The sequence below is a fragment of the Amblyraja radiata genome, chromosome 4, assembly GCF_010909765.2.
Source record: "Amblyraja radiata isolate CabotCenter1 chromosome 4, sAmbRad1.1.pri, whole genome shotgun sequence".
NCBI lineage: Eukaryota > Metazoa > Chordata > Chondrichthyes > Rajiformes > Rajidae > Amblyraja > Amblyraja radiata.
In genome coordinates, this window is record NC_045959.1 from 100,510,883 (window position 1) to 100,530,355 (window position 19,473).

The window sequence follows — 19,473 nt, forward strand, 5'->3', positions numbered from 1 at the left end:
ATAGACAATAGGTACAGGAGTAGGCCATTGGGCCCTTCGAGCCATTCAATGTTATCATGGCTGATCATCCCCAGTCAGTACCCCGTTCCTGCCTTCTCCCCATATCCCCTGACTCCGCTATTTTTACGAGCCCTATCTAGCTCTCTTGAAAGCATCCAGAGAACCCGCCTCCACCGCCCTCTGAGGCAGATAATTCCACAGACTCACAACTCTCTGTGAGAAAAAGTGTTTCCTCATCTCCGTTCTAAATGGCTTACCCCTTATTCTTATCCTTACTCCTTGAAATGTTGTCCCCCTCTCACCAGACAGTTAGACCCTCTGGCCTTTGACCTTTCCACCTTGGGAAAGAGGTTCTGTCTGCCTACCCTATCGAAGCTTCTAATAGTAAACCTAGAAGCATAGAAAATAGATGCAGGAGTAGGCCATTCGGCCCAAGTCAGGACCACCATTCAATAGGATCATGGCTGGCCATCCAGAAGCCATGATCATATTGAATGGCGGTGCTGGCTCGAAGGGCCAAATGGCCTACTCCTGCACCTATTTTCTGCTTACTATTAGAGAGCGATCTACCTCTCCATATTTGCTGACGACACACATTGCCCTCCATAATGTTTGGGACAAAGACCCATCATTTATTTGCCTCTGTACTCCACAATTTGAGATTTGTAATAGAAAAAAATCACATGTGGTTAAAGTGCACATTGTCAGGTGTTAATGAAGGCTATTTTTATACATTTTGGTTTCACCATGTAGAAATGGCAGCAGTGTTTATACATAGTCTCCCCCCATTTCAGGGCACCATAATGTTTGGGACACAACAATGTCATGTAAATGAAAGTAGTCATATTTAGTATTTTGTTGCATATCCTTTGCATGCAATGACTGCTTGAAGTCTGTGATTCATGGACATCACCAGTTGCTGGGTGTCTTTTCTGGTGATGCTCTGCCAGGCCTGTATTGCAGCCACCTTTAGTTTATGCTTGCTTTGGGGGCTAGTCCCCTTCAGTTTTCACTTCAGCATATAAAAGGCATGTTCAATTGGGTTCTGATTGAATGATTGACTTGGCCACTCAAGAATTTACAATTTTTTAGCTTTGAAAAAAAAATCCCTTGTTGCTTTAGCAGTATGTTTGGGATCATAGTCTTGCTGTAAAATGAACTGCCGGCCAATGAGTTTTGAGGCATTTTTTTGAACTTGAGCAGATAGGATGTGTCTATACACTTCAGAATTCATTATGCTACGACCATCAGCAGTTGTATCATCAATGAAGATAAGTGAGCCAGTACCTTCAGCGGCCATACATGCCCAGGCCATAACACCCCCACCACTGTGTTTCACAGATGAGATGGTATGCTTTGGATCTTGGGCAGTTCCTTCTCTCCTCCGTACTTTGCTCTGTCCAGCACTCTGATATAAGTTAATAATAATAAATACTTTATTGATCCCCTCAGGGAAATTCAGATGTCCAGAAGCCCCCAACCAACAAACCCACACATTCAGAACGAAAGCAGACAAAAAAAATACATAAAATACAATATGGACAATACCTGAAATCAATAAATACTTAAAAAGACCCAATAATTAACTATTCAAAATGCAAAAGCATCCCCCTACAGCCTAGCGGTCCTTATTATAAAATCTAATGGCTGCAGGGGTGACGGACCTCCTGAACCGCTTTGTGCTACAGCGCAGGTTGTTGTTCCGAGTGCTCTTTTGACCCTCCAGAATTTCATGGAGGGAGTGCCCGGAGTTGTCGAGGGTGACCTGCACCTTGCGCCTCATACGCCTCTCAAGCACATCCATCCCAGAGTCCACTCCATCTCACCCCCCCACCCCCACCCCCCCAGCACTGAGCTAGCCCGTTTCACCAGTTTGTCCAACTTTTTGCTGTTTTTCGCACTGATGCTGTTTCCCCAGCAGATAACAGCGTAAAAACTGACACTTGCAACCACAGTATAGCAAATACATGTGCAGCATATCATTACGCACATTGAAGGATTTGAGCCTTCTGAGGAAAAAGAGTCTGCTCTGACCTTTTTTGTAGAGGGAGTCAGAGTTGACAGATCAGTCCAGTTTGTTATCAAGGTGCACTCCAAGATATTTATATGTCTCCACCACCTCAATGTCAGCCCCTGCAGTGTTGACCGGCTGAAGAGGGAGCTTGGACCTGCCAAAGTTGACCACCATCTCTTTGGTCTTGGTTGTATTCAGGATGAGACAGTTCTCTTTATTCCAGACACAGAAAGCACTGGTCAAGTCCGTGTATTTCTGTACGTGGCATGTGTCAGATTTATAATTGAAGTCTGCAGTACACAGGGTGAAGAGGAACGGAGCCAGAACCGTTACCTGTGGGGCTCCAACATTGCACACCACTGTGCCAAAGACACAGTCCCCCAATGTAGACGAGCCATGCCCTAGGACTCGGAAGGGACCCATGACGAGACGTGGGCACTGGCGCCAGCTTGCCCACCGTCTGCTGAAGACGTTGCAGAGTGTCCGAAGTTCCGACGTGAACTGAGGCTCCCGGTCGGATGTTATGTCCAGTGGCACACCGAACCGGGCGATCCAGTGCGCCACCAAGGCCGGAGCGCAAGTGGCCGTTGAAGAATCAGGTAGCGGAATGGCTTCAGGCCACCGCGTGAAGTGGTCCACGACGGTGAAGAGATAGGTCATGCCCCGGGACGACGGCAGCGGCCCCACGATGTCCACGTGATGTGGTCGAACCGCTGCCGAGGGATGATGAACTCCTGCAACGGTGCGCGCACGTGTCGTTGCTGCTTGGCGGTCTGGCACGGAATGCAAGTGCGCGCCCAATGTCCAACCTCCTTGCGCAGCCGGTGCCACATGAAGCGGGAGGCTACCAGGGCCGTTGTCGCCCTGGTGGAGGGATGCGCAAGCCCATGGAGCACCTCAAATACCCTGCACCGCCAGACGATGGGACGCGGAGCTCCAGTGGAGACATCGCACAACAACGTTGCGCCCCCAGGACCACAGTCAACGTCCTCCAACTGCAGGTCCGAAACTGCCGTATGATAGGCGGCCATCTCCTCGTCGACCAGCAGAGAGGCTGCCAGGGCGGAATAATTAATCCCCTCAGCGACTTGGAGAACCGCGTGGACTGCAGGTCGAGGCCACCCTGTTGTATTTGCCCACAACCAAACGGATGGAGGTGGTGTATTCGGACACATACACCAACTGCCTCTGCTGCCGCGCAAACCACGGGTCTGAAACCTTGGCGAACGCGAAGGTAAGCGGCTTGTGATCCGTAAATGCAGTAAAAGGCCTCCCCTCCAGGAAGTAGCGGAAATGGCGTGCGGCGAGATACAGGGCAAGGAGCTCGTGGTCGAAAGCGCTGTAACGGCGCTGAGCACCATTGAGATGCCTGCTGAAGAAGGCGAGTGGCCGCCAGCATCCGTCAACGAGCTGCTCCAACACTGCCCCAACCGCAACCTCGGAAGCGTCTACCGTCAGGGCGGTCGGGGCGTCCTCTCGTGGGTGGACGAGCATCGTGGCCCCTAGCCAGTGCCTCCTTAGCCCTCTCGAATGCCGCTGTTGCTTCCACGGACCACTCGACCTCCCTGCGATGACCAGCAATCAGGTGGAAAAGCGGACGCATGACTGCGGCCGCTGTCGGCAAGAACACGGTGATAAAAGGCGACCATCCCCACGAATTCCTGTAGGCCCTTAACTTGTGGTCGAACAGGGGAACCTGCGGACAGCGTCCACCCTGGCCTGGCAAGAGGCACCATCCCCTGTGGAGTTACACGGTGGCCGAGGAAGTCGTATGGCCGTCACCCCTAAAACAGCATTTGGAGGAGTTGACAGCCACCTATATCGCTGAGGCGCTGACACAGCTGATGGAGGTGAAGCAGTGCTCCTGCCGCGAGCGACTGCCACGAGTATGTCGTCCAAGTGCACGAATACAAAGTCCAGGCCACGGCACACACAGTCCCTAAGCCGCTGAAAGGCCGCGCAGCTATCTTCAAACCAAATGGCATCCTGCAAAAATTCAAACAGTCCAAATGGTGTTATAATGGCGTCTTAGGGATATCGTCGGGGTGGACTGGAATTTGGTTGTACCCTCGCAAGAGGTCCACCTTCGAGAACACCGATGCTCCGGCCAGATGGGCATTGAAGTCCTGAATGTGCAGGACCGGGTACCTGTCGGCGACGGTAATCCCCACACGGGCGCCGGCCCCCTCCCGCTTTGGGGACCATGTGGAGCGGTGACGTACATGGGCTATCGGAGGGACGCACGATGCCCATCACCTCCATCAGGCGGAACTCCTCCCGAGCCAGACGAAGCTTGTCTTGCGCGAGATGACGCGCCCGGGCGTGCACAGGCGGGCCTGTAGTAGGAATATGGTGCTCCACCCCATGCTTGGGGGTGGAGGAGCGAAAGTGGGGTTCGAGGATGTCCGGATAATCCGCCAGGATGCGCGCAAAAGTCGCATCCACGGACGACGGGGCCATCAGGGCTCACCAATGCGGAGGAAGACCGGCTCCAACGTGACGGAGTGCATCAGGCGCCGCCGCTTGACATCCACGAGCAGTGAATGGGCTCGAAGGAAGTCGGCACCCAGCAGCGGCTGGGAAACGTCGGCGATGACGAACTCCCACGAAAAGCAGCTGCGGCCAAAGTTGAGAAAGATGGTGCGAACCCCGTAGGTGCGAATAGCACTCCCGTTCGTCGCGGTGAGGAGGTGGCCCCGTTTGCCGGCACGGATGTCAGCAATGAAGGAAGGATGAACACTCACTTCCGCACCAGTGTCCACGAGGAATTGACCTCCAGTGTGGCGATCCCAGGCGAAGACGCGATGAATATTGCCGGCCGCCGAAGGAATCACTGACGACCGGCCCCTTCGTTTCCCGGGAATGAACACGGTGGGCGACATTGCCTTGCTGCACCTCCCCAGCGACGATGGTAATAGCACCAACCCCCTCTGCTGGCGTCTGGTGGAACTGCAAGCGAATTTGGCTGGGTTGAACGCAAGCGACCTCTGCTGGCGTTGGGTGGAACTGCAGGCGGGCCTTGCAGGAAGGACGTGCCTGCAGTGGAATGCCCAATGGCGGCCGGATTTTGACGGGGGGGCCGACTGGGAGCAGTGGACACGCGGTCGATAGTGGCCCCGACCTGCTCCGAGCCTCCAAAAGCCTCGGGAAGGAAGGGCAAAATGTTTACAGAGGTCTCCATGATATTGCAAAATAGTTTGGATTTGCTTTGAGTTTGAAGCCTGTCTGGTTGGTGCTGCCTTTGGAATGCGTTTCTGCACTATTTCATCAAGAAATTGCAATCGTCTTGTAGAATGACTGAAAAATGAGGCAAGAGCGTCAATGGTCTTGAAAAGGCTCGTACATTCAGGTATGAATTTAGCCGACTGAGAACAAGATTCAACTTGTGAGCATAGTGTTGTGTTTGACGGATAATAACTCAATATCGACTCATGTACCGTGCCAGCGCGTGCGTTTATTCAAGCCAAAATGGCTGCATGACTGATTCGGAGAAAAACATACATATAGTGGCAGAGCCCTCTAGTGGTGACTGTGTAAGGACAGTCTTACATAGATACAACATATTTTCCCCTCCTTGTAAATGAAGGCGATCATTTAAGTCCAGTTATCAAATCAAATATAAGTCCATATGAAATCAGTCCAAAGTCCTTTCAAATTTCATGTCTATTAATAAACAGAATTCCAAAAAATAACTGCTCAGTGAATATAACGGTTTATGGGTTCACAGCTGAAAATCTTGCAGATACTGAGGTCTCCTCTACTGTCGCTGAGAGCGTGGAGCCAGATTTGACTGCTTGCTGTATGCTGACCGCGATCGCTGTCTTGACTGGATATCAGGAAAGGAAAAGCGTCCGGTTCGTCGTCTTCCTGTCTCTGCTTGCAATGAGACGCCTCGCGTTCCATCTGGTGTCATCTTGGAGGAGGTACGCATTCTTGCCGAGTCTCAGTTTGATCGGTATCGGCTTGGAGAGTGCGCTTGCGAGCTTACGCTGTCTGTTTGGGCGGCTGATTCGTACCCAGTCGCCGACCTTGAACCGCGGCGCTCGTACTCTGCGTTTGGCATCACAGTACGTTTTCCCTTTCGCTTGTCTGTGCGCTATCGTTTCCGCCCTCACATTTGTGCCTGGATTTGGGCGCGACGGTGGTTGAAGAGCATTCAGTTTCGTCCGCAGTTTTGGCCCTATCATCAGCAGTATCTTTGAGAAGACCCTCGCCCCCTGTCTGTTTAGATGTATTCCGTCATGGAGGTCCCATGTACCGATGGTCGGGTGGTGGGCCAATTGGACATTAGGGAGGGCGGCACATCCTCTGCTGATCTCCATGTTGGTGTTGTGAATCACATGGGGTGGGGTATCCGTCCTGGGCAGCAGGGTGGAGATCACGATCCTCGAATCAGGGAATTCCTTGCTGGCCTTTTCTGCCATCCTCTTTATTGCCCCAGCAGTACCATGACGTAAGGCGCGCAGATCATTCGTGCCTGTATGGATCACAAGGTATTGAGGGCTCCCGATGGTGTCTTTGCTCAGGACCCTCATTGCATGGTCTGTGGGGCTGCATGTTTTAACCAATACCTGGCGACCTGGGAACAGCCTCTGGGGGTCCAGAAACTTCCCGTTGGAATCAGTCAGTAGGACTACCTGGGGGTATTGGTCTTCAGACTTGGGGGGGCAGGAGGTTGGGTGAGGGTTGCCTGTTGACTGTATTCCTGGGGCGAGCTGTGTAATGCCCCTGTCCCACTTAGGAAACCTGAACGGAAACCTCTGGTGACCTTGCCCGGCACCCAAGGTTTCCATGAGGTTCCCGGAGGTTTTGGTCACTCTCCCGAATGGCTGAATGTGGTTTCCGCGTGGTCGAGGCTTCTATGTTCCTTTGATTATTTCAACAAAATCAAAACCGGCCTTGACTAAAAATAGGTTGCCGTTTTGAAAATTGGTAATTTTTTAGTCGAAGCCGGTTGCGATGCTAGCGGAAGGTGGTCACGGGAGGTCGAAGGTAGTCGACGGTGAAAACTGGGTGAAAAAAAGGTTAATATTAACATAAGCATGTGACCTCTGTCACTCCTGGGCGTGCTCAATCATAGTTGCAGAGTTCTTTTTAGGAGAGGAAAGTTGTAAAATGCAGACTAATCCTCTTGCAGCACATTCATCAGGTTATCTTAGTCCAAGCATCAATCTTCTTTGCAAGAAGGGCTTCACCCACTGACACCTCTTCTGCTTCCTCATCATCCTTGTGCTTTCCCTTCTGCCTTTCTTGAAAGGCTGATGAAACAAAAGGGCTACTGCTGACAGCAGTAGATGTACTTTTAGTAACATCCACCTAACTTGTTCTTTCCCTGCTCTCATGGTTCAGAATGATTTTGAAAAAAAAACAACCCGGGAGGCGTTTATCATAAGAAAAAAACATTCATGACATTTCATCGCGTGATCAACTGAGCTGTAACCAGTCGACGCTGGTGGTTGTTGGTTTTCAGTTTGGTTGTATGAGGTCAAATGGGGTGTTGTTCAATAGCGGACCAATTTAACGAAGCCAGTTTTCAAATTAGTCGAAGGAGGTTGCCGTCGGTCGAAGGAGGTTTTCTTCATAGTCGAGGAAGGTTTTCAACATCTGCGTGGGAGGTGGTAGGAGGTTGCAGGTCACCTCGACCTTGATTTATTTTTTTGGGTGGTGGGCAAGGTCACCAGAGGTTTCCGCTCAGGTTTCCTAAGTGGGACAGGGGCATAACAGAAGGGGTGTCCAAAAATGGTGTATTGGTGGGCTGAGTGCAGATCGGAGAGGTCGGATCAGCCATAGGAAAGTGAGCAGCAGCTGGGTTCTGTGTTTTTTCGTGTGTCCTTTTTGGAAGATCTGGGTGATTGTCCCTGACCTTCTGGAGTTGCTGGTCAAATTATTTTCCCTGCTTATTTATATCCTTCATTTTGGCTATTTGGGCACGAAGTGCACAGTTTTCTTGTCTCAGCTTTTGCAGGGTTCTCCTCATCTCAGAGGTGGTAGTCTCATTTTTCGTCATCAGCTGTTTGAAATCCTCTTTCAGCTGGTAGAGTTGCTTAGCCTGTGCTTGGCGCCCAGCAATGGCTGGGAAACATTGGTGATGACGAACTCCCACGAAAAGCAGCTGTGGCCAGAGTTGAGGGAGATGGTGCGAACCCCGGAGATGCGAATAGCACTCCCGTTCGCCGCGGTGAGGAGGGGCCCCCGTTTGCCCGCACGGATGTCAGCGATGGAGGAATGCAGAACACTCACTTCCACAAAATGTTGTAGAGAGTGTCAGTTTTAATGAAAATGTCATTATAAACCATTAGAAGAAAGTATGTAGAATCTTTCGTTAGCCAAGCATAAAACCCATTGCTTAGCAATGTTACAACATTTTGAGATTTAAAAAATCAAGTCTGCAATTTGTCCCATCAGATAAAGCATAAAAATGTCGAGGTGTAGGGTCCAAGTCTCACCGTCTGTGGGCGTTCACTGAGAAAGTCGAGATTATCAAGGTAATTGACTGTTTTATTCTTGCAGGCCCGCATCCTATATGACAAATAACACATGGTGGCATTGGGAGATTTCTGTTTCGATGAGCTAAACATCCCCATTATCTCCTCCGCATCAATGTTGTGTGATCTTGCTAATGCAGTCTCCTCCTTCAGTTTCTCAGTTACATCAAGTTCAAAGTATTACTATACTGCCTCTCCAACACAGTGATGACAGCTTGAAGACAGCTCCTCATCTTTGAACTGAACTGTGGATGTACTGGTAGCTCCCAAAGCTTTTTCAATGTGGCATCAAGATATACCTCCTCACCGAAGGAATCTTCCCTTGCCAATATCAAGTTCTCTGGATTTTCTGTAGCTTCCTTTATAGTAGCAATCACCCCTTTAACCACTTTGATGCCATCAACACGGTTGATCTGATTCTGGCTTGAAGTGTAGAAGCGCTTCATCCAAGGCCCAGTCAGATATTTGCCAAGTAAGCCCAGTATCTGAAGTTCTACTTTTGCTTCAGCCTGGGTGGTCATGGAGGATGGCGCTTTTCAACCCCCCACAGGATGTTCCGCTATTCAGCAGTACAACAAAGTCATCATAATATTCTATGAGCTTGCCACTAATATGAAACAGTATGTGCAATCTGTTGCCACGGTACCGTGGGAGGACACCTCGGGGGATGTTCCTGTCCCCTTTTCCGTTTTTATAACGAAGCTTGCTCATCTGCAGAATGGCATAGACTGCTAGACAGTCTTTCCCAAACAAGAATTATCCTCCGGATTGTTTCTGCATTTTTAGGGCTGAGCGAACTGATGTAGCAATGGAGTCAAGAGGATGCAAGTGGCAGTAGAGCTCGTTCAAATATTTACCCCACTCACTACTCACAATTCTAATAGCAGCATGACTTGCACATCTGCCACTCATTGTGTTTGAAATGTTGGCGATTATATTTTGTCTGGTTTCTTGATAATTTGCTTGCTGATTGAAATATGTGTAGGTTTTACACAAATTGTCAATTGGTTCACAAGCATGTTGTGCATAGTCCTCAGCAGTCCCACCAGCCAATTCCTCGACTGCTGCAGAGAGACATTTGTTTGTGGTGGTGAAATGAACACTGTTAATGTGGGTCTCTTCCTGGGTGTAAATTAATGGCCGTTTAAATCAGCTTTCGAGTGGGATTCTGTGGAACGCAATGGTTTGGAACGTTCCCATTGCGGAGGATTTGAAGCCCATATGCCCAGAAAAATACTGCGGGATTGAATGGGCCCCCAAGTCAGCTACTCGCAACATAAAATTTTGTATAAAGGGATCTTAAGAAGCCCTTTTTAATGTAAAATTAAACAACCTACCTTGCCTTGTCCCTTACATGAGATCTGTCCCGTTGTCGGCGGTTGCGGCTTTAGAGGATGATTTTTAACCTACTACAACAATTAAATAAACCAATTTAGTTTAAAAATAGCTGCAGCGAACTAATGTCGCAGCGATTTTTCGTCAGCAACTAAGTAGGCTGTACAACCTCAATTTCAATAGCCAAGAGAAAATGGCGTTTTAAACCCGCCCCCCTCTCAAAGGCGCCAAAGTCGCGCACACGGGCAGTGACAGATCTGCAGCGCCGCTGAAGGTAAGTTTTGCAACATACCTACATTGCTCCACACAAAAGTTTCATGATCCCACAATAAAGGATTGGTGTTAATGCTGTCAAAATGTTTACAGAGGTCTCCATGATATTGCAAAATAGTTTGGATTTGCTTTGAGTTTGAAGCCTGTCTGGTTGGTGCGGCCTTTGTTTTGCGTTTCTGCACTATTTCATCAAGAAATTGCAATCGTCTTGTAGAATGACTGAAAAATGAGGCAAGAGCGTCAATGGTCTTGAAAAGGCTCGTACATTCAGGTATGAATTTAGCCGACAGAATGAAGATTCAAGTTGTGAGCATAGTGTTGTGATTGACGGATAATAACTCGATATCGACTCGTGTTGTACCGTGCCAGCACGTGGGTTTATTCAAGCCAAAATGGCTGCCTGACTGATTCGGAGAAAAACATACATATAGGGGCAGAGCCCTCTTGTGGTGACTGTAGGGACAGTCTTACATAGATACAACATATTTTCCCCTCCTTGTAAATGAAGGCGATCATTTAAGTCCAGTTATCAAATCAAGTCCATATGAAATCAGTCCAAAATCCTTTCAAATTTCATGTTTATTAATAAACAGAATTCCAAAAAATAACTGCTCAGTGAATATAACTGTATAGCTGTATGCTGACCGCGTTCGCTGTCTTGACTGGATATCAGGAAAGGAAAAGCGTCCGGTTCGTCGTCTTCCTGTCTCTGTCTGCTTGCGATGAGACGCCTCGCGTTCCATCTGATGTCATCTTAGAGGAGGTATGCGTTCTTGCCGAGTCTCCGTTTGATCTGTATCGGGTTTGAGAGTGTGCTTGCGAGCTTACGCGGTCTGTTTGGGCGGCTGATTCGTACCCAGTCGCCGACCTTGAACCGCGGCGCTCGTACTCTGCGTTTGGCATCACAGTACGTTTTCCCTTTCGCTTGTCCGTGCGCTATCGTTTCCGCTCTCGATTTTGTGTCTGGATTTGGGCGCGACGGTGGTTGAAGAGCATTCAGTTTCGTCCGCAGTTTTGGCCCTATCATCAGCAGTATCTTTGAGAAGACCCTCACCCCCTGTCTGTTTAGATGTATTTCGTCATGGAGGTCCCATGTACCGATGGTCGGGTGGTGGGCCAATTGGACATTAGGGAGGGCGGCACATCCTCTGCTGATCTCCATGTTGGTGTTGTGAATCACATGGGGTGGGGTGTCCGTCCTGGGCAGCAGGGTGAAGATCACGATCCTCGAATCAGTGAATTCCTTGCTGGCCTTTTCTGCCATCCTCTTTATTGCCCCAGCAGTACCATGACGTAAGGCGCGCAGATCATTCGTGCCTGTATGGATCACAAGGTATTGAGGGCTCCCGATGGTGTCTTTGCTCAGGACCCTCATTGCATGGTCTGTGGGGCTGCATGTTTTAACCAATACCTGGCGACCTGGGAACAGCCTCTGGGGGTCCAGAAACTTCCCGTTGGAATCAGTCAGTAGGACTACCTGGGGGTATTGGTCTTCAGACTTGGGGGGGCAGGAGGTTGGGTGAGGGTTGCCTGTTGACTGTATTCCTGGGGCGAGCTGTGTAATGCCCCTGTCCCACTTAGGAAACCTGAACGGAAACCTCTGGTGACCTTGCCCGGCACCCAAGGTTTCCATGAGGTTCCCGGAGGTTTTGGTCACTCTCCCGAATGGCTGAATGTGGTTTCCGCGTGGTCGAGGCTTCTATGTTCCTTCGATTATTTCAACAAAATCAAAACCGGCCTCGACTACAAATAGGTTGCCGTTTTAAAAATTGGTAATTTTTTAGTCGAAGCCGGTTGCGATGCTAGTGGAAGGTGGTCACGGGAGGTCGAAGGTAGTCGACGGTAAGACCTCCCGGGTGGAAAAAAACTGGGTGAAAAAAAGGTTAATATTAACATAAGCATGTGACCTCTGTCACTCCTGGGCGTGCTCAATCATAGTTGCAGATTTCTTTTTAGCAGAGGAAAGTTGTAAACAGCTCAGGGGTGATTCGTAGAAAGTTTTTAAATGCAGACAAATCCTCCTCTTGCAGCACATTCATCAGGTTATCATACTGTCCAAGCATCAATCTTCTTTGCAAGAAGGGCTTCACCCACTGACACCTCTTCTTCTGCTTCCTCATCATCCTTGTGCTTTCCCTTCTGCCTTTCTTGAAAGGCTGATGAAGCAAAAGGGCTGCTGCTGACAGCAGTAGATGTACTTTTAGTAACATCCACCTAACTTGTTCCTTCCCTGGTCTCATGGTTCAGAATTATTTTTCTTAAAAACCTGGGAGGCTTTTATTTTAAGAAAAAAAACCATTCATGACATTTCATCGCGTGATCAACTGAGCTGTAACCAGTCGACGCTGGGTGAGCTGTGTAATGCCCCTGTCCCACTTAGGAAACCTGAACGGAAACCTCTGGTGACCCAAGGTTTCCCTGAGGTTCCCGGAGGTTTTGGTCAGTCTCCCTAATGGTCGAAAGTGGTTTCCGCGTGGTCGAGGCTTCTATGTTCCTTCGATTATTTCAACAAAATCAAAACCGGTTGATTAAAAATAGGTTGCCATTAATGAATGAATGAATGAATGATATCTTTTATTTCGAACGATTAAAAAAAAAGAAGAAGAAAAGAAAAGATGAAAATGAATAAATAAAAGGAAATATGCGCACGCGCACGCGCACACACACACACACACACACAAATCAAAAGCCAATTTCAACATAATACACATTAGACTCGTTCGAAAAGGGATAGGAAGAAGCCTATGCTTGTCAAGTCCTACCCCCATTCTTCACCATTAACAAATGCAAAATTCAATAAAATAAACTAAACAAACAATTCAAATAAAACATAAGCATGTGACCTCTGTCACTCCTGGGCATGCTCAATCATAGTTGCAGAGTTATTTTTAGCAGAGGAAAGTTGTAAACAGCTCAGGGGTGATTCGTAGAAAGTTTTTAAATGCAGGCAAATCCTCCTCTTGCAGCACATTCATCAGGTTATCCTACTGTCCAAGCATCAATCTTCTTTGCAAGAAGGGCTTCACCCAATGACACCTCTTCTGCTTCCTCATCACTGATGAAGCAAAAGGGCTGCTGCTGACTGCAGTAGATGTACTTTTAGTAACATCCACCTAACTTGTTCCTTCCCTGCTCTCATGGTTCAGAATGATTAAAAAAAACCTGGGAGGCTTTTATTATAAGAAAAAACCCATTCATGACATCATTTTATCGCGTGATCAACTGAGCTGTAACCAGTCGACGCTGGTGGTTGTTGGTTTTCAGTTTGGTCAAGTCAAGTTTATTCGTCACATACACATACGAGATGTGCAGTGAAATGAAAAGTGGCAATGCTCGCGGACTTTGTGCAAAAAGACAAACAAACAAACAACCAAACAAACTATAAACACAATCATAAACACACACATATTCTTTTACATATTAAATATTGGAAGGAAAAACGTTCAGTAAAGTTAGTCCCTGGTGAGATTTACAGTCCGAATGGCCTCTTGGAAGAAACTCCTTCTCAACCTCTCCGTTCTCACTGCATGGCAACGGAGACCGTAGCAGCTGGAACAGTCCGTTGCAGGGGTGGAAGGGGTCTCCCATGATTTTATTGGCTCTGGAGTTGCACCTCCTGATGTATAGTTCCTGCAGGGGGGCGAGTGAAGTTCCCATAGTGCGTTCCCATAGAAGCACTCGAGGATCCTCGGAGACACTCTGAATTTCCTCAATTGCCTGAGGTGGTAAAGGCACTGCCTTGCCTTACTCACGAGTGCTGAGGCGTGTGATGTCCATGTCATATCCTCAGAGATGTGGACTCCCAGATATTTAAAACAGTTCACCCTATCCACAGTATCCCCATTTATCCTCAATGGAGTGTACGTCCTCGGATGATGTGCCCTCCTAAAGTCCACGATCAGCTCCTTAGTTTTTTTGATGTTCAAGAGGAGACTGTTGTCCTGGCACCAGAGTGCTAGATCAGCCACATCCTCCCGGTAGGCCTTCTCATCGTTGTCTGAGATCAGGCCCACCACCACAGTGTCATCAGCAAACTTAATTATTGAGTTGGAGCTGAACCTAGCCACACAGTCATGTGTGTACAGGGAGTACAATAGGGGGCTGAGGACGCAACCCTGGATCCTGTGCTCAGGGTGAGGGACTTTGATGTATTCCCTCCCATCTTGACTACCTGGGGCCTGGCGGTGAGAAAGTCCAGGGCCCAGGCACACAGGGGGGTGTTGAGCCCTAATTCCAGTAGCTTCCCGGCCAGTCTGGTGAGGACTATCGTGTTGAAGGCTGAACTGAAGTCTATGAACAGCATGCTCACGTAGCCCCCCTTCTGGCTGTCAAGATGAGAGAGTGGTGTGCAAAACCTGGGAGACCGCATCGTCCGTGGATCTGTTCGGACGGTATGTGAACTGCAACGGGTCCATGTTGTGAGGGAGGAAGGCACAGATGTATTTCTTCACCAGCCTCTCAAAGCATTTCATGACTACCGAGGTAAGGGCCACCGGACGGTAGTCATTCAGACAGGCTGGGGAGGCATTTTTTGGTACCGGTACAATGATGGATTTTTTGAAGCAGGCAGGGACCACGGACTTGTCCAGGGAGAGGTTGAATATTGTAGTGAGCACCGGAGCTAGCTGCATAGCACAGGACTTGAGTACTCGCCCCGAGTTGCCATCGGGGCCTGCAGCTTTCCTCGTGTTCACCCGTGTCAGAGCCCTCCTCACGTCGTGCTCGGACAGCGAGAATGTGTGCACATTCCTCCCTTCAGCTTCGGTAGCCAGCCCGCTGGCGGTATTGTTGATAGTCGGCAGACCTGGGGTGGTGTTGCCCATCTCGAAACGAGCATAAAAGGAGTTCAGGTCATCAGCTAGGGAGGTGCCGGCACTTGCGGATGAGGGTGGGGTGCTCTGGTAGTTGGTTACAGTCCGTAGCCCCTGCCACAGGCTTCTGGTGTCCTGCTGCTCCATCTGTGACTCCATCTTGTCCCTGTACCTCCTTTTTGCGTCCTTCACCGCCCTTCGCAGTCGGTAGGACTCTACCTTGTAGATGTCCATGTTTCCGGATGCCAGGCCCGAGTTGTAGGCAGCGGTGAGAGCATTCGAGGCAACACGCACGGACCTGTCCGCCCAGGGTTTTTGTTTCGGAAAGGTGCTTACCCTTACCGTGGGGACGATGTTGGCGGTTATTGTTGTGATGAAGTCCGTGACTGCTTCTGTGAACTCACTGATGTCACTGGAATCAGTGCATCTTTTTTTAAATTTATTTTTTTTATTTATGAAACTACTTTTATTCAAAAAATAAAAATACACAATCAAAGGCTGCCTATGTTGACAGTTTACAAACAAACAATCATCAAATTAATATAACGTCAACTTTATCAACAAAACACTCGACCTCCAACGGCGACCAGCATTCACGGAAGGCCTCCAATTCATGGACACCGCGTGTTCCCTCTCCAGGGACAGGCGGGAACGGACGTAGACCCGGAAAAAGCTCAAGCAATTTAAAAAACACTTAAACAAAATTATCAAATTAAAATATTAACATTTTCTAGGGACACGCGAGCTCGGACGTAACCCCGGAAAAGGGGCAGGCAGGCGACCGCTGTGCGGCCATCGACTGCCCGCTGCCTGGACCCGCGAATGGCCATCTTGGCCAGGCCCAGGAGCAGACCGACAGGGAGACCCCCTCCTCCCTCCCATCCATCCCCTCTCTGTACCGGGTGCCCATAAATTAATAGCGTTGGACTAAAATGTAGCCAAAACTTGAGGAGCAGCCGTTTCAGATACTCGAACAGGGGCTGCAACCTCTCACACTCTATGTACACATGGAACACGGTCTCTTCCTCACCGCAGAAATGACAAGCAGGGGAAGAGTCCGTGAACCGGCTCAAATACCTATTACAGGCCACGGCTTTGTGCAACACTCTCCACCCCAGGTCCCCGATGTAAAGGGGGAGGACTCCCTTGTAGAGAGACCTCCACTGGGGACCGCTCCCCTCGTCAGGAGGTAACACGGACCGCCAGGGTGTGTCTGGACGGAAGACGAGGGCGAGGAAGTGGAGAGTGTGCAAGAGCAGCCTGTACAATACGCGCCTCTCCGCGTCACAGAACGGCACGCTGGGCATCTCGGAAAGGCGGCTCATGTTGCATGGGGCCAGCTCTCGGGGAGGGACCCGGGCCGTGGGCCCTATGAACAATTCCGACTGAACGGGGGCAAGCTCGTCCGGAATCGCTCCATGCACACGCCTCTCCTCAACACCCACCATCACAGCCACGACACCCCCCTCCCCCTGAGGAGCAGGGCCCTGGCTGAAGGTGACCAAATTCCTGGCCTTCAGGAGGTCGCGGTAAAAGCCAGGCAACTCCCGCCTAGCGCGTCGACTCATGCCCGCTACTGGGAGCCGTGAGCCCTCCTGAAGGCAGCGCCCCTGGCAGAAAAAATACGTCGCCAGCATGTGCCATTTAGGAGGGTAGTCCGAGTAGACGTACCTCCGCAGGGTCCTGAGTCGGAGAGCTGCCACCTGGGTACAGACCAGCGCCTGACCACCCTCCTCCAACGGGAGACTCAGAACCCCAGCAGAGACCCAGTGGTTCCTCTCACCCCAGAAGAAGTTGACCAATCTCTGTAACATGGTTATAAAATAAGAGGACGGGACCATAGTGGCCATCCGGTACCACAGCAGAGAGGCCACCAGCTGGTTTATAACGTCCCAGCCGGTCGATCACCTTCGCCTCCAGCTCCTGCCAGTTCGCCGGCCACCCCCCCTCATCGGGACTCAGGTAGACCCCCAGATAGAGGAGGTGCGTGGTATTCCACGCAAAACCTGCCATCTCCTCCGGCAGGGAGTCCACCTGCCACCCACCCACCAAGAGACCAGAACACTTCTCCCAGTTGATCTTGGCGGAGGAAGCAGCCGAGAAAACCTGCTGGCACTCACGCATCCTCCGCAGGTCAACAGGGTCGGTGAACATCAGAATGACATCATCGGCGTAGGCCGAGAGGACCACCTCCATCCCCGGCCCCGGTAAAGCCAGGCCTGTCAACCGCCTCCGGAGAAGGCACAGGAAAGGCTCAACACAGATGGAGTACAGCTGGCCGGACATGGGACATCCCTGACGAACCCCCCTCTCAAAGGGAATGGGGGCCAACAAAGAGCCGTTGACCTTAACAAGGCATTCTGCAGCAGTGTATAAAAGTCGGACCCAGGCCACAAAGTGTGGTCCAAATCCGAACGCCTGCAGAGTCCCCAGAAGGTAGTCGTGCTCCACCCTGTCGAACGCCTTCTCCTGGTCGAGGGAGAGAAAGGCGACTGACAGACGAGCCCCCTGGGTCAGATAGATCAGGTCCCGGACCAGATGAACATTGTCCTGGATGGACCGGCCCGGGACTGTGTACGACTGGTCAGGGTGGATCACCTGGGACAGCACAGGACCCAGGCGATTCGCCAATGCCCGGGCAAAAACTTTATAGTCCGTGCTGAGGAGAGAGACCGGGCGCCAGTTCTACAAAAGGCGGAGATCGCCCTTCTTGGGCAGCAGGACAACAACTGCCCTGCGCCACGAGAAGGGCATCTCCCCAATCGCCAGGCTCTCCCCCAGGACCTTCATATAGTCACCCCCCAGGACATCCCAGAAGGCTCTAAGGTACTCCACAGTCAGCCCATCCAGCCCTGAAGACTTGCCCCCCTTGAGCTGGTGCAGGGCACCAGTCATCTTCAGAGTTAGGGGATCATCCAGGTGTTCAGCCACATCATTGCACACAGCAAATAAGCCCTCCCACAGGACCTCTTGCGCCTCCCCACTCGATGTGCCTGCCGAGAACAGAGTCTTGTAGAAAGACCCAACCGAGGCACCAATGCGCTCTGGATCTGTGACAGAGGAGCCATCATCCGCAAGCAACTCAACAAGCTGCCTGCGGGCTCCTCGCCCCTTCTCCAGAGAAAAGAAAAAGGGGGAGGCGCGGTCCAGATCATGCAACATCTGGACTCGCAACCTCACATACGCACCCCGGGACCTCCAAAGCTGCAAGTCCCTCAGTGCTCCCTTCTTCTCCTGGTACTCCTCCCACTCATACGAAGCCCCACCAGTCTGATCCAGACGTGCCTCCGAGTCGAGCAACTCTCTCTCAAGCCGTCCAATCTTGGAGTCCCGCCCCTTGGTCGACCCCCTCGCGTAGTCCTGGCAAAACAGACGGACGTAGGCCTTCCCCACGTCCCACCACTGCCTTAGGGAAAGGAAACGCCCCTGCCTCTCTCTCCACCTCGCCCAGAACTGCCTGAATGAATCCCGGAATCGGCAATCCTCCAACAGCTGGCTATTAAAATGCCAGTACGTGGACCCAGCCCGTGTGCGCATCGGGATAAAATCCACTCGCACCAGGCAATGGTCCGAGCATGGTGCCGGCTGCATGGACGCCGCCGAAACACAGGAGACATAGGCCTTGGACACGTATAAATGATCAATACGGGAACCACCACCCTCAAACCTGTACGAGAAGGCGTTAGAGTCGGGGTGGAAATTCTGCCAAGCATCTACCAGCTCAAAAGAGTCCACCATCTCCCTTAAAGTCTTTACTGCACCCGGGTCATGCTGAATGCCAGTGCGATCTCTTGCCTCGAGGGCACAATTAAAATCTCCCCCAAGGAAAACACACTCCCCACGGTCGATAGTATTCAACAACGTGGTCACTTCCCTTGTTAAGCGCGTCTGCATTATGCCGATCTTGGGGGCGTACACATTAATGAAGTGCAATGGCACGCCATCCAAGCGCACGGCCAGATACAGCAAACGGCCTGGTACAATGTCCTGCACTTTGAGGATCTCTGGCTGGAAAGATGGGGCCAGCAGGAAGGCCACTCCACTCGAATTGGAGCTGAGATGACTCATGTAGACCCCCCCTTCCCACTCCAGGAGCCAGGTGGGTTCATCACTAGCCACAGTGTGTGTTTCCTGCAGGAAGCTCACCGCATACCTCCCGTCCCTGAGCACTGAGAGATGGTGAAACCTACGGAGAGACCCCCTGCCCCCATTGATATTCAGGTTGGCTATAGTGAGCTTCATTTTGAAAGTACACTAGATCTTTTACCCGCCCCCGGTGAAGGATTGGAGCCGCCCCTAACCTTCTGCCCTCTCTTTAGGGTCTTAAAAAGCTCTTGGAACTGGTGCCTCTCATTTCTTATTAGCCCCGCCTCATTCCCCTTCTTCTGAAGGATGGCATGAATGGACTGCATGGGCGCACTCAGATCCGACCAGCGGTCGACAGCCAAATCCACCTTGTTCCTACTCCCTCAAGTGTCCTTTAAGAACTTCCGAAGTTCCCAGACTTCGACAAGTCGAGACACGGGGCCGCGGGTGGAGCAGTCCGATAACTCAC

At 50.7% G+C, this 19,473-nt stretch overlaps 1 long non-coding RNA gene across 1 annotated transcript; it reads right to left on the bottom strand.

The window, feature by feature from the left end:
* Positions 1-8,821: 8,821 nt before the first annotated feature.
* On the bottom strand, positions 8,822-13,089 carry LOC116972413. Its single transcript, XR_004411800.1, has 3 exons — positions 13,077-13,089; positions 10,717-10,718; positions 8,822-9,130 (listed from the first exon to the last, which is right to left on the bottom strand). It is a non-coding gene; the product is annotated as an uncharacterized LOC116972413 (long non-coding RNA).
* Between the last annotated feature and the right edge of the window lie 6,384 nt (positions 13,090-19,473).